This window comes from Ischnura elegans, chromosome 4, assembly GCF_921293095.1.
Source record: "Ischnura elegans chromosome 4, ioIscEleg1.1, whole genome shotgun sequence".
Classification (NCBI taxonomy): domain Eukaryota; kingdom Metazoa; phylum Arthropoda; class Insecta; order Odonata; family Coenagrionidae; genus Ischnura; species Ischnura elegans.
Genome location: NC_060249.1, coordinates 125,639,474 through 125,658,337, shown reverse-complemented (window position 1 = coordinate 125,658,337; position 18,864 = coordinate 125,639,474).

Genomic DNA, 18,864 nt, shown 5'->3' with positions numbered 1-18,864 from the left:
GCCAGAGGGTGAGCTTGTAAGGGACGTTTGCATTTTTAAGAGGAGAGCCTTTAGCTGCGCGCTTTCGGAAGGCGTGCCTCAGGTGAAAGGAAGTTGCGAGCAAAGTCCGCCAACAACGAGATTTATCGCGCGTGCATATTTAGCGAATACACGCATCGTAATTGCGGGTCGCTGATGGGAAGGGCTCCCACGATATGAATAGCTATATTCTGGGGGCTTAATGCGTACGCAGGGTCGCCGCTTGAATTTAAACGCCACCGAGATAATGCTGGGATTACTGATGCGAAGCCAGGCATTGTTAATTTCAAGGTTTCGGCGAAAAACATTTTCCAAACCAGCGCGCTACAGGAATGGTTTGTTACTAATCAAAGAGGCACGCAAACAAATGTTGGATCTGAATGTAAAACTAAAATGACGAAGCACTAATGCATGCAAAAACTAAACTTCTCCACGCTTTCAACTTTAACTTAGAAATCGATTCAACGGTCGGTCGCCAAGGATACGACTCTAGTGAATGAGGCAGTGAGCGTGAGAATTGTTAAGTCAGAGCGAGTAAATTTTTGCAGCTCAGCGATAACATTCGGGAAAGGACGAAGGGGACAGCGAGAGAGGCTATTGGAAGGGATTGACTCGGAGGTGGTCCCAAACGGAGGAAGAGGGTATGATTCACTCGGAAATAGTTCACACAGGTTCTCTAAATTAACTTGAGGCCACGACTCACTACGATATTCTCTGCTGTGTTACAAACGTCAGCAATAAACTTTGAACCAAAAATGTCTCGAACCGACGGATTAAGTAAAATTATAAAACAATTCAATTTGTTAATTCGTAGTAAACGACAGAAAGGTGCCAAAAATACTTGACCGCCGATGTATGACAAAATTTTTGATGCTGAATTTTTTAAGAAAATAAAATTGATTTTTATTCGGGAAGAGAATGGGTTGAACAGTACTTTTTGATCGCATCGCAGTGCTCGAGTGTTTCGTCCAGCAATCCGATGAAGGCATTACTAAGGGAATGGGAAATTTATGTCTGACTTTAATTTAAAATTCCAAGGATTCATATTTTGTGGTTGCCTGAACTACAAGTCACATTAACAACAAAAGAGATCAAAATATTTTTCCACTAAGCCAATTTCAGTTCAGATTTCTATTTATAAACATAAATTTTATTTTATTTTAATTGAGCACAGTATTTTTGTTGGAAGAGCATGAATGGATTGGTAGTACTATCTGCAGAGGAAGACAAACATGTATTTAACGGCGGCTAGCGTTCGATAAAATCAAGCGATAACGCAGCACAAAAAAAAATCGGTCGACCGTCGACTCATTAGCACCGAGGGACGTGCTCTCTCTTGAGCTGAAGGATTACGAAGAAAAACTACTAGAATCAAGCAAGGGGGGGAGTCTTAGAGGTCGTTAATTGAAAGCAAACCCCCAAAGCAGACAGCCGACAAACGAACGTGGGCGCACTTGAGATCTTCAAACACCTCTGAAGTGAAGGAAGCTTCGGTAACGCCTTCGAATCGAGTGAGGACGAGTCATGCGGACGAAAGGAAGCAGGGGAGTGGGGGGGAGGGGGTAAAAAAAAACACTGTCGGAGAAGGAAGAGAGAGTTGGGAGTTCACCGATTGGTGACGTAGCGGGGTGGCAGGGCTAAAGGGGTCACGTGACCTGGGAAACTCATTGACTCAAGGGGTGACTCCAAACCTTATTGATGAAACCAATTAGAAATCTGGAAAAGAATCAGTTGCAACTCTTTATCAATCGAACAAACTTTTGAGGTTTCCCTTAATTTAAGAACCACTAAATTGAAAAAAAGTTATTCCAAGTCTAAATCTTGTCTCAATGAATATCTGAATTTAGTACTTCTTTATAATTCTTGATTTGGAAAATTTTAGAAATTATGCTAAAATTAAAATTTTTGTGAATTGATACGAGATATAAAAGGAAAAATTAACTACTATGCTTATTTCACGAAATAGGAATACTCTTTTCACTTCAATGCTTGTAATTACGTTAATAAGAATACTGGCGAAAATAGATTTACGCGGAATAATTGATAAATCATAGGTAAATGTCCCCTCGATAATAGAACTTATTGTATCAATTCATAGCAATGTGACTATATGCATGGAAATAGATTTCCCTTCATAAATTTCCTTTCTATAAATTATCAATTGGTATTCTTGCAAACGTTTCGCTCAAGAATCTTAGTTTGAGAACCAGAGTGAGAGTCAACATTCTGCGATAAAATTTCAGCAACTTTATGTTATCTACGCAGTGAAACGTTTTTATCACAACCCCTTAATTTAACACTAATGTCATATGAAACAGGGGGAGGAGCAATTAGCGAACCAGCGAGCTTGGACAGATTAAACGAACGCTTTGCATCAGCAAGCACCCCCTGAATCCAATTTCATTGGCGCAGGAGTCATCATCACGATTAAGTACGGCGCATTTGATACAAGAGTGAGTTAATCAGTGAAACATGACGACCGTTAAGTGACGTAATCTAAAGGAAGACAGAAATGTGAAACCGGTGGACCCAATAGTAAATTGAAAACCTTATCTACAATATTTTTCTTAGTAAACGATTTATTGAAAAATATTGTTGTACCAAGGCGTCATGGAGTATGAGAAGCTTAAAACTATCTATGACTTACCGGCTTAAATGAAATAGTTAAGTATCATATTATATCACTCCTGCAATAAAATATTTTACCCTAATCAAACGACCAGACAACTTTGGAATCGAACGAAAAAACGAAGGAATAAAAACAAATCGTCAAATCGAAAATTTAATGTCTTGAAGTCGCTTGAAGGAGCACTAACCCCTAACGCTAGCCACTATTACTACTTATGCCATTTTGCTAAATTCCCTAACACAAAGACAAAGATACGCCAAAACTTAGTATTAAAAAAGTGCCGTTCTAAAGAAGCTGTAAAGGTAGACCTAACAGGAGTAGACATACAAATTAAAAATAAAAACAAATTTCGTCTGGAGTATAGTTACAGCCGTAGATTTGTGTGACTACAGTCAACATGAGAGTGATTTCCACGAAACCGGCGAACAAATAAACTTCCCTTCAAACCTATTACCACTGCAGCACTACATCTCTTCCAATCGGAGCTCTATTGAAGACAACAATGAGGTTTAAAAAAGCGCTCTTGGTTGCCGGGGGACGATCGGAATTATTGTCGGGTTCACGGCACTTCTCCATCGGCTAACACACCCCTCAACTCCTCCATCCCAAATTCTCCCTTCTTCCACCCCCACACGGCAGGGGTGTCCCGACGATGGCTAGGAATAGCAGCAGCGACTGGCGAAACAAAAAAAAGTGAAAAGCAATGCATTCAGTGCAGAGATGGGGGAGTGGGTGGGAAAGGGAGAGGGGGAAAGGTGAGAGGGTACGTGAGGGGGTGGGGGAGGAGGGGAGACACACCCCTCCAACGATCCCACCCCTTCACTTCTTCATTTGCCGTCTCAATCTAAATGAATACATGTAGCCTGTCTCGAGTATTTGGAAATTTTGGATGGCTGGAAAATATCTGTAAGAAGTTCATTAAAATCATCTTCTTTTAAGGAAAAAGAGTAAGTAACTCTCGGCGATCTTTGTTACTCCTGATAAAATTATTGGTATTGCCGAGAAACATCATGATTACAACTTACATGACTGTTTTCTGTACCGATGAGAATATTCTTTGAATATCCGAAATACATTTTCCATAAAATTGTATAAAATTCTAGAGGTCTATAAAGTCGTCTAAAGATTCATCCATTGAAATATAGAGTCAAATTGATTTGTCTCATTTAAATTTCGATCGCCCTAAATGCTAATTAGGAGATTCTCGAGGAATAATTTTTAAATAGTCGTGTGTACTACCATAGAATACTTACTCTTTTGTACTACGCATCAGAATGCAGATATTGTAAACAAGATTGCTTCATTTATTATGTTCATCACAATTTTTCCAAGATTATTTAGAGTAGACCTTGATTTTTCCATGAAAAAAGTTTCTACGGAACAACCTTAGAACCGAAGATGAGGTGACATGAAGACGTCTACAACTATTTATGAGAATTCTATAAGTTAATGAAATTCATTGTCCAGGCATAAGCTGTAGGCAACGAGGACAACTTTGGAATGATTCACGACGCAAGGACCACCACCGCCACAGATCCTCGTTCACTTCCACCACTTCCCTCCTTCCTTCCTTTATTTTTTTCTATCTGTGCTCTTCAACAATTCACTACCTTCCGATAGTATTTCGTTCTTTCGCCGCCGAGGTCGTTCGTTGCGGTCTCGGGAGGAAGGGGTGCGCGCACACACGGGGTCCTAAGGGAATACGGTAGGAGCCCCCTCAGAAGGGGTTCGGCGGGAAAATAGGGCCAGGGTTAAGCAAAGCTGAAAGGGCTACGCAGGGTCCAGGGAGGAAGGCAGCTGTGAGTTTATCTCTTAGGAATGAAATGGGAACAAAGAACGTAAGAACCAAGAAAACGGAGGGTTAAGAGTTTCTTCCGACGTTGAGTTACATCTAATCCAATTCTGATCCACATGCAATCGTATAAATGAGAATATATATAGTCTCTCTCACAGATATTTTCTTTTCTTGTGAGTCCACCAGAATCACGAATACTTATTACAGAATATCAAACGCTTTTAAATTTGATATTAAACCAAAAAGTTTTTTCACTGTGATCTAGTGTAAACAATAACCTCCAAATAGTTAAGGTGAACAATTTATATTTTTAGCATAAAAAATAAGAATGAAAAACAATGGGCACTATAACGATGATGTATTTTCAAAATATCAGCTCCACGGAAAAAATCTGTTCGGTGAAATGTTTCAACCTTTGCTAATTTTTCCCAATCATATTTTCACTGGTGAAGTTACTGAAAATGATATTTTATGTGTCACAATCCGGTAAGACCTCGACAGAGAGAGATAGCAAGTTTTTTCGCTTTACAAAATGTTATACGCAAATTTAATTTCAACAGGGTACCAAAATTATAATTTAAATTGCCCTTTTACGATAAATAATTCTTCTTTATCATTTAGAACCGAATACAAACCATGAGGCATCCATAAAATGTTCAAAACAATGGCGATTCCATTCCAATTTCATGACATGCTACCAATTATATGATGGAAAATATTGGGATGAGGTAAGTTTCATAAATTCATGCTCTGCTTTCGTTTGCTCAGGAATGCGCGCGAGTGAAGTCGTCTGGAAATGTGAGAGAGTTAGAAGTAGAGCTGAATGGCTGGTTTCCGATATTGCATATGCCTAAAAAATTCTGAGGTTTCATCAATAGAAAGGATCAAAGACATTTGAAAGTGGATCGGTCATTTCCTCAAACCAATGAAGCCGAACGCGTAACCATGGATTTTTCCTTTTTCGTTCCCTCTTTGATCGGTGGGAAATAAAGTTAAAACTTCACGCGGGTCGTCGTTAAGAACCATCGGCGTAAAAAGTAGAGATCACGGATGACGGGTACACTTACTTTGGAAGATTTAAGATATTTTACTTTCGAAAAATCCTCTATGAGCGGTATCCTCTCATACAAAATAAAGCCATATTTTCCCGTCAGAATCAAACCTATAGACGAAGCTGGCGTGACATTGAATGCACAAGAATATTTAAAATTCATCAGGAGAATCATCATAAGCTGGCTTAAAATACGTACTTTTCATTTCTAAAACAAACCGGCTTTCAAAGTATAGCCATAATCTGCTTAACTTTTCAGATTTCCGGTTGTCTGCAACTAGAGCTGAAGATGGAAATGGCAGAATGGGTATGGTTTAGGGTTGAAGGCTGCGTCAATAGGAACAATATGACGTGAGGCGAAGCGGCTAGAGATAAATCGAACACCAGCAGCTTATCTCGTTAAAATTAATATTAATATGGGATTCAGTAATTTTTCATGAAGGCCTCACTACATAAATTCTGAAAACTTTCCATTTTATCGGTATTCGATACACAATCCGGCAGCAATTGGAATACAAACTACCCAAGAACAACATATTAGTGGATAAAGCGAATGAAAGAATCTTAAATCAGAGTTTGGTCAGCTGTAAAAAATGCATGAAACAAGAAATGTCGTATGATATATAACAAATTTGTAATAAACCACTTATTGAGTGTTATGGGGTCTCGGTAAGAGTATTTTAGTAACACTTTCATCACAAAGAAAATCATATGATACAAACATCATAAAGCAAGAATGGTTAATTCACATATCCTTTAACTGGATTTAGACATCAATTTCCTTCAAATACCCATCAGTTAAACATGCATTGGACTACAAGTAAATTTTTGTTCGATCATTTTTCATGAACGTCGATGCAAATCAATTTGTTGTTATAACTCTCTATCATTCTCGTACCATTAAATGATCTCAGTGCTGCCATCGGATTTTGGTGGTAATTTTTAAAATTAATCTCCAATTTAATTTTAAATTCAAAGTGACAATAGAGACATATTTATAATAAAAATAAAAATTTAAGACATTATGGACATTCACAAAGTTTTTTCATTTTCATTTATAACTGCAAAATGCTCCACTACATCTCGCCAAACACCGTTGAATACATCGACAACAAACAGATGATGACCCAGACAAATGTCAACAAAGCGAGTTTATAAAAACGTTTAAAAATGGTGGCTTTAACGAGCATCAGTACCTGTAGTAATTCGCATGGCCTTGGATCATCAGTCTATTGGTCAATTCATGCCGCAAAGCTACTTCCATCGGTTTGCTGCCTCACTATTTCCTGCCTCGCTGGAGTGAATTAGAGACCGTAAGACGAATTATCTTTCCGGGTGAACTTCTTGGCCGGAAAACATCGAGAACATCTTATCCTCGGTTTGAAGACGTTTCCACCGAAGCAATTTCGCCGGACGTGCTTCGGAAGCCTCCTTTTCCCCATGCTCTAAATCAATTGCGGAAAATAAGACGGACGCAGCGCGCGGCTCCCTTAAATTCGATTCCCATCGTCATATTTCCCATCGCAAAACACCATTGCGGGATTCCCGTCTCTACCTCCGTCATGTCAGCATCCCATCCCACCGTAAAAACAATGCATCAATCGGCCGAATTGAGAGCGACCGTGTAGAGCAACGCCAAAAAAATGCACAGGCAAGTGAATCGTTCAAGCCGCGGTCTGTTTACATGGCCTTACGATGTTCTCGGAAACGTTATCTACGAAATGGATAATATAAGGATTCAAGAATGGGAAAGAGGTCGCTGATGAGAGTTTGTATATAAGCGGAGACATGAAATAATTTGCCAATATTTCAAAAACGTTGGGACATACATTCATGTAGTAACCGAGTATACTTACTAAGGAGCTAAAGGAACAGAGACCGCCACTTAAACGTTAGAAATTGCGAATCGATAATTATTTGACATGATTTATCGCTAGAGTTGTGAGCAATACCAAAAAATCGCTGTTATTTTTATCAGAAACGGTTAAAATATCGAAAGAAGTAGCATGAAGAGAAATTAAAGTCATTAACAGGAATATAACTTAGTGACAGCATTTTAATGGGTACAAAATCATTGCTATTTATAAAAACGTGTGCGAAAGAATGAAATTATATTGGCATTTTTAATGGCATTCTAAAATAGTGGGTATTGGAGCCTTATAACAATAAAAGTATAAATAAAAGATGTAGCCAAAGAAAGGGCATTTCCGTACCAATGTGCATTTCCCTTCACACGCATTGTTCTTATCAAATTCGCAAATATTGGATTCAATAAATAGCGATTCCATTCTCATACATTGTGCTAACCACACGGGCAAAGTCTTTCTCTGTAGGTCCTACAAAGTCAGTTGTATCCCATGCTTCATGATTCCCCGACGTGGCCATTTATGCAGAATAGTAATGATTGGGGGAGACACTAATACGTTCGCTCTAGGAAGTAAGGGAGGGGAAGAGACATAAAAAACATTCTGTGGCTCGGAAAAGGTGCTTTACAGATGTGAGAAAAAAAAGAATCGTAAAATGAAAAATTAAATTATTATGAGTTAATATTGTGAAAATCAGTTTCGCATGGATATTTAAAAAAAACTATCTTCATCGTTAATCAGTGCATTGGATTATAGGTCTTGAAGAATTAAAAGGCAAATTTTTGCCAACATTTTGGTTTATTTAGATACCTTAATATATGAATGAATGAATAAGTAGATTTAAAAAAACAGGATATCCAAGTGCAAGCCATGCATAAAAAATTACACAATGCGCCCATGCTAACCGCAGTCAAAATAATAGCCATACTTTTGACTTCAAAAATACAGAAGTTTTAGATTCTGAAAGTAATTAAAAAGATTATTCAAAGAAATGATATATATTGCCAAAAACAAAAATACTTGCATTAAAAGAGTTGACGTCGAATATTTAAAAAAGATGTGTTATTATTTAGTTAAATAGACTTGATAGGCAACTATGAACTGCGTTATCTTAGTTACCATCAATAAACAAATCCAATTCATTACAAAAAAGGTACGTCAAAAATCCAGTATTTTTTAAATTAATTTACGACTGAATTCTTTTCTTTTAATATTTTACTATTGTAAAAACTTTGTAATAACCTTTTATGACCTTCGATACCGAATTTATGTACTTATATTTAATCATAGCAATGATGAAGTTGTATAAATATACCAAAAACGTTGGCCAAAATTTGTATTTAAATTCTTCAAGACCCCTACTCCAAGACACACATTTCCCTTAAACATACAGGTCAAGAGGAAAAATATTGCGTCGATAGTAAGCACTAAAACACGCTGTTGAAGTGTTGACGATAATACTTACGTGAATTCAACTGCGAGATTCGCGACACGCAAAGAGGCGAAAGATATTGACCTCGATGGCCTGCGTAACAATTGGCCTCCACCACTTGTAAACTTTCATTCACTCATACCTTCCCACCCGTCCCCCCACAAATATTCCTTTCGCTCCTACAAACTCAAAATCCTGACTTTTCGTATAATCTCTCAACAATTCTCTGTATGACGTCTCCTTTTCAAATTATAATGCCCTATCTAAGTTTGAAAAACTTTTCCAGCCTCCACAGATAGGCGTAATCGGAATTCATAATTAAAATTCGGTTGATAGAATTGAAATATGATTTACGGCGAAAAAAAACAATCTTCCTCATTTGACCATTCTCTCAACATTAAAAATTAAAATGCGAAATATGTCGCCCACTTATCGCGAGTTGGTGACGTCATTATAGTTAACTTAAGAACTCGTTAAGAGAGAACCAGTCATTGAAGGAAATAATCACGCACAAGAGGGTAAGGGGTAAGAGGGCAACAGAGGAACCATCGTCGATGTTAGAGGCCCAGCAATTTGCTGTGTGCTGGGGTGATTCCCCCGGGAAAAGTTGATGACGTCATCAAATTATCTGCGAAAGGATTAAAGCTGCCGATAATATTTTACCGCAAATATCTCAAAAAGCAAACGACGAATCGAGTATGTATCAGAAAAATATTATTTTTTATACTTTCTCAAGCAGTCATAATCAACAAATTATAACAATAAAGAAAGAGCCCATTTTAGAAATATTTTTTGAAAAGGACCTACTCTCGTTAAGGGGATAGGATACTTCGGGAGAACTCCGCTGCAACGGTCGCTGGCATTTAGTTCCGAAAGCGACCGCTGCGTTTGAATTGGAGGGGAAGTTGACTGGGTGGAAGGGGGACTCGAGAGCGAAGAAAAATTCATGGTTGGGGAGAGGGACTGAACTCCCCTTCTGCGGTGTCAGATTTCGGTCCGCTGGCGGTCGGGATCTCGGATAACCTATGCAGACCCCACGGAGTTGTTTGTGTTGTAAAAAAACTCTTGAAGCCCAAAAAACTCTTTTTGTGTTTTTTGTGTTACTTTAGTTGATCAGCCTTTCGGTCGGTCTCTTTTTCTCTGGATAGTTCCCGCATTGAATTCCGCTCGCTTTCTTCACGGTGTCCCATTTCTATTCATCCTGTACCTCAATGAATGCATCGTAAATAAGATTGCAGTTTATAATTTATAATATAAAAATAAAATAGACCGCATGACTTGACTTATTCCACGCCGGTAACCAATATTGCACAATATAATTAATCGAAACGAGAACGCGAGAAATCGTGTATCACTTTCGTTAATTGCAGTTTCATTTTTCTCTCTACCGTTTGTTGTTGCAATCCTTCACAAAATCCACGTTTATATTACTTCAATACTCCGTTTTATTGCGCACTTCAATTATAATTTTTTCCTATGATGGCAACGACAGCATAATTTTTAGTACAGCTGGGAGGAATCCTAAATTACCTCTATTTCGAAAGCTTCTACTCCAAGTGTGAAAGGTGAAAGTATGTCTTAAAATTCGAAAATTTTTACAAGTGGTCTAATTCATATGATACATATTCGTGTTTATGATTACATTTATAAAAATTCATACAAAGTTATTAAATCTCAACTCCCCTGGGATCATGCAAAATTAATTTTTTCTTAACTTTGAAGTCTGTAGCGCTGTAATCGGCACTGAAGCTGAGGAGTCATGATATCCTCATTTTTTTATCTTACTCGTTTGAAAATGCCCGGAGAAAATTAATGTCGCGCCGCAGCACGAAACATTTCGACTCGGTTCACAATTGGTGAAGGGTATTCAGAGGTGGAATTAGTAACTTCATGTATTGCGATCTCATTACCCTGTAAGAATCCCATATCTAAAGGCCGTTTTACACGGTACACGGAATTGCGCAATCTGACGTACGTGCGAAGGCGCAATCAAAATTGCGTCGTGTAAAGCGGTGAATTGCTAGAACACATGCGAGAGTGCGTGGATGCGAGACGGCAAAATAGCCACTGTTTTAATTTCGTTCATGCATTCGCGCAATTCCGCGCCATTTTAGAAATTAATGCAGCTCTAACCTGCGCAATTCCGTGCCTCGTGTAAAACGGCCTTAAGGCTGAAGCCGGAAACTTTTGATGCGTGCGTGACTCGATAAACAATGCGGTTCGCGCGGCTGAAAGCTATTATTTATTTCGATGTATGTATAGCATATTGTAAGCACTAATGGAAGTCGCACTTAAATTTGTTACAATATTAATTAATTTATGAAATTGGTCGAGAAAAGAAAAATGCGTCTTACTCAGCCATGCCATAATATATATGCAATAATCCAGGAAAAACCAGTGGCCGGGGCAGAAGGCTGCTGTTGGCCGCACCGCGATATACAGGGATAAAATATTACCATATTTAGTCTCCAGGAGGCCGGTGTGCAAAGAGAAATGAAGGGTAAAAAGTTGAGGGAAAGTATTGATTAAAAAACATCAACTCCGGTACAATTATTTATTGTAACCAGGTGTATTCTGGCATATTTTAGGCAACATAAAGTTCAGGTAAAACTCTTTTAATTTATCCACCATTGCTGTGGCCCAAAACTGCTTTCTGTCAATTCTGTCAATTATAATCCCATGAGGAGACCACACAATAAAATCGCAATATTGTTTATCCCATATTTCCAGCTGTCCCTGTACTTGATAAAAATATCTGTTTCTCCTGCGTAACTTATATTTTCCTTCTTTCACTTCCATGAAGGTAGATCGTTTAATTTTAACTCCTTCCTCAGGAGTAATATACCTACAATTATAGGGGCACTTGATTTCAACCAAGATTTCACCATCAGATATTACCCCATCAGGACTAGCAGCCAAAAAAGGTAATTTGTCATCAACAAAGAGACCTGCGGGTAAAACTTTATATTTGATTGAAGACTCATATTCCCTGATGGCAGATTTTTCGTTAGCATTTCCCCAATCTGTAGCCTTGTTTCCTCTGAAGGAAGGAAACAAAATATCGTCTGCCACTTTCTCCCTAGATGTTGTGGGCCTTAAATTGCAAATACGGCCAAAGAAAGAGGCCGTCAACCTTTTCCACATTTCCGCCTGCCACGTCGCATTGAGCATTTGCTCTCGTGTTTCCCTCTCCAACTTTTCCCTTGAGGTTTTATCCATTTTTAGTGATGATAGGAAATTATTCATGGAATCTTGGCTGGCCAATGCGATGTCACTTTGTACATCAGGAACAAGCCCATAATGTTTGCCTGGTCCCTCAATTCGCAGACGTTTCTTTTTTGAAGTTTCAGAGAATTCCAGTCGTCGCTTTCTTATGTACTCCCTATTCCTTTTGGAGGAAACAGAATTTTTTTGGGTATTCTCCTGGGCTCTTGCTCGTCAGTCCTTTATGAATTATGCCATGTACATCATCTTTCACATTGAAGGCTACCGATGCAATGGCACACCTAGTTTCATAGGCCCCCCTTAAACATAAATTTAACCTTTTCCCTCCTACGTACTTAGCTACATAAGAGTTGTAGGACTCCGCAAGATTGTTTGTCACGTTATATATCAAACTAGCGGAGTGACGAGATAATAGACTGTTGGCATAGATGATATCCTCCCATATGCCGCAACTAATGAAATGAGGGACCACGTTTTCCTCTCCTTCTTTGGGCCCTTTGCAATAATATTTGTCACATTTATTATGGTCACCAAAAACATGATTCGATCCTTGCTCTATGTCCTTCTGTAGGAGTTTGACCCTTTCCGACCCAGCCATTTTCGCTCTGAAGGAGATTGCCCCACTCACAGCTACCCTCAATCTTTGCAAGTTATTGTTTATTGTTCTCCTGTACCCAACGGGCACTGCCCCTTTTGAATTTCTTGGCCGTCGTGCAATATCTTGCAGTCTACTGCTGTAATTTCTAAGTAGGTGGTTGACGCATTCTACTTTTTACACTGGTAAGTGCTGCCCATATGGCATTTCCCTAGACAGCCTTTGCATTATGCTACTATCACCATCACCTGTAATAAAGAGGATTTCATTACTTGAGAGCGATGTTGTTTGATCGTGAGTGATTTCATGATAAAAATATATTAAATATTCAAGTTTTAAATTTAACTTCCAACTAAAGTATTGAAAGAAAATGAATGCATATAGCTTCTAATGAACAAATATTTTATGCACATTAGCTACGTAAGAGTTGTATGACTCTACAGGATTGTTGGTGACATTATATATTAAACGAGTCGATAGGCGCTTGATTATATCAAGCGGGTTCGAGAGGGGGGTGGGAGCATGTTTGTGTCACGCGTGTTCGAGTATTGGGTCCATAAGTTGCTTAAAAAGGGAAAGAAAACACTTACAATATCGTTTTAATAGATGAAATAGACGGAGGATACGCTCTTTCGCTCTCAACAATACTTAACTTCGTGTTAGTAACCACGATGATATAAGCGTTAAGACCGTTTTGAATTGAATATTTACGTAATGAAGAGAAATATAAAATTAACGACGGATGCACTTGTGAAATATCGCCGATTTTTCGTATTTTGACCCTTGTCCTAGAATTGTAGCTTTTCTCTTTCTGATTATGAAGATTTGAACCCAACATACTTAAAAAAAATTTAACAGCTTTTTCTTACTGTCGTACTGAGACCAATTCGATGTACCAATACCCATCCGATCAAGTTAATTTCGAAGACAGAAATCCAAAAAGCGCGGATCTATTAAATGTTACCACCTTTTAACCGAGAGAAGCTCAAACGCTCTGTCCTCAAAAATCCAGCATTCGCATATTCCTTGAGGTTTATTTATAAAATTCGACAATTCATACACATCATAACTGTTCATCTATTCATAAATATATGAGCGCGGAATAATGTGAATGATAGCTATCACCTGGCCTGTAAATTATTTTCACAAACAGCCATAAAATTAGCTATTCTAAAACCTGCTCTTATTTGTGAGGTGGGAGATGGCAATATGAACGCGAAATATCGGGACACAAAAGTATCACCATGCGCGAAAGTTTTTTTATTAACAATACACATGAAAATAGATATTCTAAAATATATTTTTATTATCACTGAATAGATGGCGCCACCAACGCAAATCAGCGTAACACGGCTTTCATAACAGGTCGCGCTAGATTTTTTCATAATCATTACATATTCGCAGCAAATTGTCTTCGCCGAATTAACTCAATTTTTGGTTATGGCATTTATTTGTCGTGACGCCTTACGCGAGCTTTATTAGATATCGATTCCCGACTACTTGAATCCCATATAATGTAAAACATTCTTAAACGATGAATTACGTGAGGGTGCAGTCTTCGTAACCCCAAATTTCAGCGTTGGTAAAGAAGTATGCAACAGGCATAACATATAGGCCCTACGTATGCTAGAAAACGTAAGTAAATATTTTAATAGCATACAATCCGTAATTTCGTGTGGTTAAATAACCACGGGAAAAAGCAACCCTGGTATATAATAGTCAGTATTACCGGTTACTATGATTGAAATTATTCCGCACATTAGGCAATCAATAATGCGGCTGAAATGATTTGATGAAAGAATAGGTATGGATACGCCCTGAAAATTGAATTTTTCGTATTTCAATGATGCATAATATAGTGTGTAATTTTGGAAAGGAGATTTACTATCAAAGGGAAATTAAAACGGTTAAAAACAATCAAATATAAAAAATACATAAATACAGTTAAGCATTTTGAAATGGTGTAATGCATGCAAACGTCATTGAAAGTAAAAAAATAAGTCAATGTTTAAAACAAAATAATGAATTGGTTACGCTTACGTGTAGTAGAGTTGGTTTACCAGACATCAACAATCACTTCCAGCCTTAGCAACCACTTCGAAATCCTGAATGAAATCGTACGTAAAAACGATATGAGTGTATCGCCATTTACTTTACATTGAAATTAATTGTCGATATAAAATGAAAACTATGGTTGCCATGGAGGCCTTATTATAGCGAAACATCTATATTACCGATCAGGTACTACCCTGAAAATATCGGAGAGGTACAGTCAATAGCAAAGGAGAAAATGAGTCCTATCGATATAATTTCATATCGACATATTTTCATTAGGAATCGTTACCCATCAAAATTATTTGCACGTGTGCATAGAGCTTTTCTATCTTACCAATATATTAAAATTTATATGCCCGTAACTATGTAAATAAGTCTAAAAAAGGGATCTATCGAATGCACACTTGGATCGATAATTAATTCGGCTCTAATCATTCGATCCGCTTGATTTAACTTTTGTCGGATAAAACACATTAGCAGATTATATATATGTGACTTTCATATTCATACCTTCATTAACAACAAAGTTATTATCGAATAAAGCGTAACTAAGGAGATGAGTATCGATATAACTCGCACACGAATCGACCGAGCGGAATGGTCATCATTGTAAAAGTTGACCATTTTAATAATATTATTACCCTGAAAATTTCATTTGCCTAGCTTGAACGGTTGCAAAGATATTCAAGATCGTATGCTTCAAAAAAACATGGCAACAATGATTTTTCGCGTGCAGGATATTTTTCGGAATTTTATTATGAATTAACCAAGAGACTTACGGGAAAATCAGGGTAAAACGTGAGGGTACGAAGTACCCTCTACGGTTTTTTCTAGGAGATTCCAAATTTTCATTTGGCTCATGTCTCAAGGCCGAAATCCGAGTTTGAAAATTCGCCCATCACGACAATGTAAAATCGAAATCGTTTATTCCTCGGAATTGTTTCGACATTTGAAAATTCCATGATAGCCATAAAATCAACCAAAAAATCCTACACCATATATTTCAAGGAATTTGTCCTGCGATTGTTGCAAGTTGGTAAAAAAAATCCTAAACTTTTTCCATAAGAAAAGCATAGAATATTCAAAAAATAATAAAAAATACTAAATATCAATTCGTCGCAATGACAACCAAACCAAAAAATCAACCAAAAAATCTAGTTTATGTGCATTGAAAATCGTGTTCCTCGAACGGTTAAAAGTACAAAATTAAAGCGAAAAAGTTTTAGTTCCATAAGGCTCCCATGTTAATTCAAGTCGATATATCTCGAAAACTAATCGACTTTTTCAAGTTTTCAGATTTCTTCTCCCGATGAATTTTTTTTTACTTTTTCGTGCAGTAAGCCAAATACCCTCATCCATCACCGTTTGGGCAGGAGGTTTGTATCAATGAGTCAGTGGTTAATCAATTTGCCATTATATATTTATTAAACTAGGGGCGTACAAAATAGGAGACGGTGAACTACATTAAAATGCGTTTTTCAATTCTGTGAGTTAGCGTTTTCAAAATTATGTTCCGAGTAATTCAACTTAACCGAATCAACAAATCCACCAAAGTCTTATTGCAATTACCTATCCGTTTTTTCCAAATGATCCTCAACTCTGAGAAGGCAATCGTCTACGTCTGATAGCTCAGCTCGTCGATATTCATCCTGTTCCTTAGGGTCCATTTCTCCACCATGCCAATTGCTGCATCCAGGCTGAGGTGATGATGGCCTAAGGGGAAAAAACGAATTTTGAGAAAACGAATTTGCTGACGGTGATGTAATTTACACGTTAATTATAATTAGCAATTAGCGCTCCATTGAATATTTCTGAACTATTATCAACTAAATCGTAGGTATAAGATTTAATGTAATTATTTTGCAGCAATATTTACCTTTCCACTACACCTGTTCCGGAACCCAATGGCGATGATTCTTCGGAATGAACGCTTCCGGTTTCAACTGCTACAAAATAAATGTGTAATAAGGCTTCAGGCAAAGGAGGGAATTTTTATTCTCGTTATTTTCTTGAAGCTTAAATAATTGGTACACTATTAATACAAGAGAGTCATTTTTTAAACACAAAATGAATTGAATTTCATTGTGAAATTACCTGCTTCCTTAGGTTTTGGAGGGTGATATTTCCTCTTCTTCAGCTGATAACACTTACGATATCTCCACTTCAGGTAAGGAGTTGGTTTTTCCATAATCTGCTATCCACAATCAATCTCGACACTGACCCGTCGAAAAACACAGGTGTATCTTGCTCTCGTAGCACGCTTGAACTCTCCAGCCTCCCGAAACAAAATATTTTTTTTCTCCGAATATGACGACCGACGTAGTGGAGCAGTGTGAGTGGAAGGAAGGCAAGGGATTGGTAGTGGGGGAGAGAGAGGGGAAGGAGAGAGACCGCCAAAAAGAGGGGAAGTGGAGGTGGGGGGATCCTTCTCTGGAAGACGACAGCGCCAGGTCCCCGCCAGCGCTGTGATAGACGTCGAGCCGTAGAAAGGCCAAAACATCCATCACGCTCAAGAACATAACGCGAATCTGGTTGCATGCACGCTCTACCGGTATATATATTTGAAATTATGAAAGACGCAGCCTTGACTCAAATGTTTGATCATCTCTGAGTCTCAATTTGGAGCGGAGAAATTCTCACGAGAAAAAGGCGATTTTTTTTGGGAAGTTTACAATTTTTTTCTCCTAATAGGTTTTTACGTGTGCAACTGTGAAGACATACAAACCAAGGCTACATATATCCTATGTTTTTTAGTGGAAACAGTTCCTCGTTACATGCAAAAATGGCCCCCTAGCGACCTAAATGGTAGCTTGCTGCAACGGCACTTTTCTGGCGTGGTATCCAGTCCCCTTATCAGTAAACCGGGAAACATGTGTCCACTTAAAGACGTGAATCCAAGCCTCGACGTGGTGCGAAAGGAAGGCGCTCTTGACCTCAATGACCTGCGCAAACATCTTCACCTTTTTTTTCACCCCCTCTTTCGCTCACCCAATTCCTCCTGCTTCAACTTTCCCCGCACACAAATAATACTCGCGCCCACAAAACACTCAAAATCCTCTCTTGTCACGGCGGCGTCTCTCTCGGCGACAATACTTTCATTCCCTTCATATCCCCTTTTAAGCTGTCTCTCTATCTCCCTCTATTCCTTTCTCGGGCGAAGAAATCGCCTTTCCACTTCCTGAGGCTCAAAACGAACGCCTTCATCCAAGAGCACACCTTCCCACCCCAACACTCACCACACGCATGTTCCCATGGCGACGCCTGGCTCCACCATCAGTCTAACGCCACGTCACGCACCTAGAGAGGGCGTCACACATCTCCCCTTTGGGGGCTCAATAGGTACACAGCCCCCACTTCCTCCCTCCCCACCTGTTCCTTTATACATATATAGATTGAGAGAGAGTGAGAAAACAGATCCCTCACTTTCCTTTGCCCTGCTATTCATTCTGACCACGTACCCAATCTCCCTCCCTATGTATCCAACCCACTGACACCTCCCCAATCCCTCCTTTTCCACAAAGAATCATCACGAGAGAGGCCTTCCCTTTCACTTCCACGCACTCGTGACCCACAGCACATGCATTCAGCCGCTTATTTACTCTTTTCCACCCCCTCCGTGCACCTCGCCTCCCTCAACTCCCTCTCCCTCCACCCCGTGCGTCCAAAGAACCTAATAAGACATTTCTCCCAGGAGATAGATTGCTCCGGGATCAAGTTTGCGAGGAACGAAAAGCTGATATTTAGGAGTAAGCATCTTCACATTGGGGAAAAATGAAGTCTAGAAATAAAGAGACCCATCTGATGTCCCAGATATAGCGTCAGGGGAAATGTACTCAACTCACATTCAGTCAAACACATTATCGAATAGAACCGCCATTTTAAAGTTAAAAAAATTATAATTCAATTAATATTACGCGCACACATTAAATGGTACCGAAAGCGATAAAATATTTAGAAAACATATTTCAGTGAAAAATATTTAAATTTGTATACGATATGCTAACATGTTCCAAAGCATTTCAATATTCTATATCTCCACAACAAGAAAGATATGAATGCCAGTGATCACAGCATAAATGATCATAATTGGCGTGGCAATAACACTGAATGAATATGCTGACCCGATTTAGTGTTCATTTAACGACTGGGCCATATTTATACACTCAAACTTGGAAGAGCACATATCATATTACCGTAAC